Source organism: Egretta garzetta, unplaced genomic scaffold (genome assembly GCF_000687185.1).
Source record: "Egretta garzetta isolate BGI_Z169 unplaced genomic scaffold, ASM68718v1 scaffold27, whole genome shotgun sequence".
Classification (NCBI taxonomy): Eukaryota; Metazoa; Chordata; class Aves; order Pelecaniformes; family Ardeidae; genus Egretta; species Egretta garzetta.
In genome coordinates, this window is record NW_009260400.1 from 2328345 (window position 1) to 2333893 (window position 5549).

The following is a 5549-nucleotide window of genomic DNA, read 5'->3' on the forward strand; positions in this document are numbered from 1 at the left end:
GGGAAAATGCACCCTGCTCTGGCAGGAGCTTCCTTCTCCCTCCCTGCAAATCGAGGCAGCTCCTTGAGATGCTCTCCAGACATTTCAAAAACAGAGCCCAGGAAAAGACTCGCCAAAATCCTTTCTCAGCGGAAGGTCCCCTTGACTTCAAAGAGAAAACTAATAACCTCAAGTCACACCCTAGGATGAAAGCAAGCAGGGCGTACATCCCACGCCAAGGCTGAGAGAGGAACATGCTGCGAGGCCTGGCACAGCCGCTGGCAAGTGGCCAGGCACCAGGATTTATGGTTTTAGAGGACTCTGGAAAGCTGTCAACATCCTGCAAATGCATTGCTTGTTCCTGATGAAAAGCCACAGCAGCTCGTGGTGGGAACAGCCAGTCCAGGGCGCTGCCTCCTGCTGATGGGAGAGGTCGTGCCCTGGCAAAAATCCTTTTATTTAGTGCTGGAGAAGGTGCTTAGGGATGCCAGACCTCAATGGTTCTGCAGCGATGGGGAGCTGAAGGTATCAGGAGTTCTGCTGTCACCTTACCCAGCTCACTACCAGCCTTGGGCTGGAGCGAGGGCTTAGCTCGTGGTCACTCACAATCCTCCAGTGTGGCAACCTGCACGCAGGCCTCTGCGGCGGTGCCCTAACATGACTCCTTCCTTTGCCACAGGTCTGCTATATTAACTCACATTCCTGGGGGAAGGAGGGGAAATACTGGAATTAATTCCTCACCCAGTGCAGCAGCCATGAGCCAAGGCAGCAGAAACACCCTCGGTACATGAACCCGCAGGTATCAGCATGAGGGTCCCAAAAAGACAGAAACGAGGTGGGGAAGGAGCGAGCCCAGGCTGTGCCCACCCCTGCTGTGACCATCCTGAAGAGGTATCTGCTCCCCGCCACGGGAGGCTTCCATGACTTTGTGGGACAGCACACACAGCCGGCGTCCTGCTTTGGTATTGCGATATTTGTAATATTGCAAAGCAGCATCTGCAAAGGCCCTCCCAGCATGAAGCAGTTCACCAAGATGCTCCACCGCGCTTGCCAAGGTTCATCCTTGCTGGGAACTGACCTGGGGCAGAGAGCAGCTCTCCCAGGAGCTAAAACTACCTCAGTCTCACTCACTTCACTCTTGGGTGCCCAATATGCATCTTCAACAGTCCTTCTTCAAATGTGGTTGTGGTGAAAACACAAATCCAGCCAAAATCAAATGCCACACAGCACACACACTCCTGCCCTGCTGCCCATGGGGTTCAGAGCCCAATGCTGGCAGCGCTGGGAGCCCATCCTGCCAGAGCCTGGCTCTTCGCTCAGCATCCAGCTGCCCCAACGCATGGACAAGGCATTGCACATTTTGCAGCCTTGATTTATTCTGTTTCCTCCAGCACTCGCTGTAGCAGAGAGTATGTCCCATGTCTCAGCTGAAGAATGTCTTCCCTCCCCCTCAAATCAGGGGCCCCAGGGCATCTTGTTGGCTTCCAACAAAAAGTGTGGTGTCCTGGTTTCGGCTGCGATAGAGCTAATTTTCTTCATAGTAGCTAGCATAGTGCTGTGTTTTGGATTTAGTACCAGAAGAATGTTGATAACACACTGATGTTTTCAGCTGTTGCCAAGTAGTGCTCAGACTACTCAAGGACTTTTTGAGCTTCTCCTGCTCGCCCAGGTGCATAACAAGCTGGGAGTACAGCACAGCTAGCACAGCTAACCCAAACTGACCAAAGAGCTATTCCATACCATATAACGTCATGCTCGGGGGGGGTTAGTTCGTTCGGTCGGTTCGTTCCATTCGGTCAGTCGCGGGCAGTGTGGTCGCAGCTCGAGCTGTGTGATCGCGGCTCGGGGGGAGTGATCGCGGCTCGGGGGCTCTAACCTTTTATTTTCTTTCCGATTCTCTCCCCCATCCCACTGAGGGAGGGGGGGGAGTGAGCGAGTGGCTGCGTGGTGCTGAGTTGTCAGCCGGGTTAAACCACGACATGTGGACTCCTGCTCCTTGCAGGGAAGCCTGCAGGTAGGAGAGAACCAGTAGAGCCCAGCAGCGTGTGGTTGCACTGGTTGTCGGGGACTCTGGAGGCAGAGACCCTTCTCAGGTCTGTGTGTGTGGCAGGGGAATTTGGGGCTTACGGGCCCCTTATGTTCTCAGCAGAACAGCCTTGGAAAAGGGAGGACAACGGGTGAGCCCTGTGCTCCTGGAGAGGGTCACATCCCAGCAAAGGGCTAGCAGTGTAGGACATCCCCTTCCTTCCCAGCTTGTGCTCAGAACCTGCCACCTCAGGACATAGAATCACAGAATCGTTGAGGTTGGAAAAGACCTTTAAGATCCCCAAGCCCAACCGTTCCTCTAACCCTGCCATCCCACCACCAAACCCTGGCCCTAAGCACCTCATCTGCCCAGCTTTTAAATCCCTCCAGGGATGGGGACTCGACCCCTTCCCTGGGCAGCCCCTTCCAGGGCCTGACAGCCCTTGCGGGGAAGGAATTGTTCCCAGTGTCCAACCTAAACCTGCCCTGGCACAACTTGAGGCCATTTCCCCTCATCCCATTGCCCGTTCCCTGGGAGCAGAGACCAACACCCCCCTCACTACAACCTCCCTCCAGGCAGTTGTAGAGGGCAATAACATGCCGGCTGTTTCTTTCCCTGGACATATGCTAGACCAGGGAACCCCACTCCACTCACCCCAAAGGACGCAGCATCCTTCCTGCAGCACGGCACGCAAACAGACCGGCCGCCTTCCTCCTGCTGGTGCTCGCCAGGCTGGAGTTATGGACCTCTGCAGTGGAGGCAGCCTGCAGAGACCTACAGAGAGGGGACCGCTGTCACCCACACATGGGTTAAGGTGCTAAGCCCAGCTGGGACACCAGAGGCGCAGGGAAAAGTTGGGGGGGCCATCAACTGGGCAGATAAATGAATGACTGCAAAAAAGGAAGAAACTGTTTAGCAAAGGGCATAGAAAATTTTATTGTGGACAGAGCTACTAAAGAGCTCCACACATGACTTTGGGACAGGTTCTGCATGTACAAAGGGTATGAAAACATATGAGGTCTGTGCAGTGGCACCTGCTGGAGAGAAGCTACCAATGCTTTCTGTGCGGAGCGGCAGCTGGCCTTGGAAAGCCCTGAGCCCAGCATTACTGCAGGGTGCAGTTCTCTCGGATGATAGCAGACATGAGGAGAAACAACTGGAAGGACTTTAACCAGGATCCACCAGTGAGCAGTGCTGGTCCACAAGGGTTGGTCCTATGCACGCCTGCTTTTCCAAAGGGTCACACTGCCAGCGGGTACCACTGGCCACAGCAGCAAGGGAAAGCTGCGAGGAGTGTCCAGGCCACAGGCCAGCCCCTCCTGCAAATTTAGACATAATGACTTTGACAGCTACGTGAGACTTGACTTCTGCTGGTCAATGGCTCACGTAATTCAATGAAGAGTCAAGGCTCCTCATTCCAGCTCTTTCAGCAGTCAAAAATCAGAGCCAACAGAGAAGGATGGTTAAGAAGCCTGGGGTCAGTGATTGTATCTACGCTGCCTTGCCAGAACTTCCCAAGTACTGTCCCAGGGAGTGTTCAGCCTGGATGGTCCTGTCCATGAGCCACACTTGACCCATAAACCCTATGCCAGCTTCAGCTCTGCAAGGATCTTGTGTTTCCAGGAGCAGCTGCAGCACTTTGCCTTCTCCTTGCAGGCAAGCACTACTTGAAACGTCTGCTGTGTGAGCCCCACACAGCGTGGTGTTGGCCAGGCAATAGCGCTGGGGTGCTTCCCGAAGGAGCTGGGCCAGCTGCTGGCATTCGGGGGTGCTACTGGAATGGGCAGAGGCTTTGGACACACAGCAGGCACCTTCCTGCCTCCCTCTGCTGAAATGAGCTCTCCAGAAGGAAAATTGTCTGGGCTTGAAGCTTCAGGGAAAGTGGGCTTGGCATGCTCCTCAGGGCAGCACAGAGGCCAGCGTGAGCACTGGGATGATGGGCTACAGCCGGGCTGGGAAGTGCATTCGTCAAAGCTGGGAGTCCAGCCTGCCCATCCCATCTTGGCCATGCCCAAAGAACATTTGTCCCCAGATAGCCTGTCCTGCTCTGAACCACTTCTGATGAATGCTTGCCAAATGAGCTAGGCAAGGAGAGGAACAGCTGAGCTCAACTCACGTAGGACCATGCTTTCTCTTGTCCTTCCCTAACCTGCACCCACTGCAGGCAGGAGAAAGGGTTGTTTGTGACAGCTTCCATGCATTAAAACATTTGGTAGGGTGGTAAAGACTTCCCAGGCTTCCTCTTCTCTGCTGGTGCATGTGTTCACACACGCTGGCAGCATGCAGCACCAGGGGCCTGTCCAGGAACAGCGCAACCGGCCAAGCCAGCTGCTCGGGGCACCAGCTGTGCGGGGAGGCAGGGTCTGTGCAGGTGCCGCGGCTGTCAAACGACAAATCCTGTTGGGTACATCCATGCCAGTGGCAAGGCCCATCGGGATGCATGCGTAGCTGCTATCCCAGGCTCCAAGGTTAGCTGGCTGCTGGGCAGATCTGGGCTTGCTGGCAGCCCTGGCCTCAGCCAGGAATTTGAAACAGTGCATGCTGCCCTGGGGAGGCCAAGAAGGCAGGGAAAGCCGGGGAGCTGGAGCGCGGCAGCCCAGGCAGCTCTCTGCTCCTCACCACAGCACAGGGTGCTGCGACTCAAGGCACTGGCTACACATCTGGTGCAGGACTTTTCTGCAATACAGAGGCTTGGCTGTGGCCAAATGCGGATCTGGCATCCCAGGAAATGGAAAGGTTTCAGGAATCTGTTGTATCCCCGAGCTTCTGGTGAGAAAGCTGCACTGTGGGGCACCCCAGGCTGCCAGGGAGGTGGAGCAGGTCAAACTATGCTGCCTTACAGAATACAGTGCTGGTGAACTTGGCTTGAGGGCGCAGTGGGAAGCGGTTATAGGGACTGGGCAATCCTGAGGTTACTCCCTGACCCTGTGCGTGATCCAAAAGACTGACAGGGTGTAGGCAGATGGGAAATTTAGTTTTCAGGGTGCAGGGAACAGCAGAGACGCATGTTCTTCCCCACGCACTCTCCCAGAGAGTTCCTGTAGTACCAAGGTGCAGAGGGCTGGGAGGGTACAGCCCCTTCCTAAGGAAAGCACTCTAGTTCTCTCTCTAGCAACACACCTACCTCAGGTTTGCCACCTTATTGCCTCTTGCCTTTGGTCACGCATGAGAAATGTCTCAGTGCAGCCTGATGGGAAGCACACAGAGCAGGGATGAGTCCCTCAGCTCTCTACGGAGTACTAACACTGCAGTCCTGAACCAGTGGCAGCCCTGGGCACATCCCTATCAGGGGAAACTGTTCCCCCTTAACAAGGAGAGTGGAACAGGGCTCGGGGGGGCACTCCTGGCTTAGGAAGAGGCAGCAGCCAGAAAAAATGATGCAGCGGGGTCTTTACTGCCTCTCAGCTGGTTCTGCTGGAAGATGGAAGCATCAGGTAAAGGGATGCTGCTACCTCCGGGGTCAAGGTCGTTGAACAGCAACATACAAACAGAAAGAAAAGCTCTTGCCTTGTCCCCAAAGGCGATGGCTTTGGAAAGCTGATCA